Source organism: Myotis davidii, unplaced genomic scaffold, assembly GCF_000327345.1.
Source record: "Myotis davidii unplaced genomic scaffold, ASM32734v1 scaffold12, whole genome shotgun sequence".
Lineage (NCBI taxonomy): Eukaryota > Metazoa > Chordata > Mammalia > Chiroptera > Vespertilionidae > Myotis > Myotis davidii.
Window position 1 is genome coordinate 71,515 of NW_006283630.1, and position 1,166 is coordinate 72,680.

The window sequence follows — 1,166 nt, forward strand, 5'->3', positions numbered from 1 at the left end:
TGGACACATATGTAATACCCTTTGAAATAAAAAAAATAAAAAAGAATATCATCTTGTTGCAATTATAAATTATGTAACTTTTTCATTTCGCAATATACATTGAATGTTACTTGAGGTCATTTCATGGCTTGACAGCTTATTTTTTATTAATATTGAATAATATTCCATTCCACAAATAAACAATTAAGTTGTTTATTCATTCACCTATGAATGAACATCTTGGTTGTCTCTGTTTTTTGGAAGTTGTGAATAAAGCTACTGTAACCAAAAAAAAAAAAAAAAAGAAGTCAGGCCATTAGACTCACTGAATGAAAGGAGCTATTTTACCACTAAATTATAGTCCATTTGTGAACCACTTCCTATCTATAATATTACTTTTTTATCCAGATATTTATAAAAGTTGCTCTTAGTTACTCTGACATGATATAGCATGATAGGAAGAGCTGAAAGCAAACACAGACAAAGGTTTTTACGTTACTCAGGTGATAACAAAACACCCCTGGATGCTGCCTTCTCATAAATCGATATCTGGGTATCCCTTGTTGATTTCCCACTCTACCAACCAAGCCTGTTTTGAAAGGGAAATGTAGAAAAGGGAATGCTTATCCATTACTGTTGCTTGTAAATTGGCACAAGCACTTTGGAGATCTATTTGATAATATCTGGTAAAAATAAAAATCTTCATACCCCACTAGCTGGCATTTTCCTTTCCAGACATATACTTTCAAAGGACAGATACACATGTGCATAAGAACCACTGCCTTACAAAAAGAAACAATCCAAATACCTATTAAAAGGGCAATGATCAATAACTGTATTTATTACATTCATACATGCAGTTGTTGAAAATAAATATTATCTTATGCATTACCATGAGTTTTTAAAAATGTAATTTCAAGTAAATAAAATGTTTTTTTAGAATTTTACCAAAATAATATTTATATAATATTTATATAAATAATCCTATATAATAAAAGAGAAAAATGGTAATTGGCGTACGATGATACCCTTTTCATTGGATAATCAGGGCTATATGCAAATTAACTGCCAACTCAGATAGCAGTTAACTGACAACAAAATGGCAGTTAATTTGCATATGTAAGCACAATGCAGGGAGGCGAAAGGGAAAGCAGGAAGAAGTCCCCTGCCAGTGACAGTGACTGTTA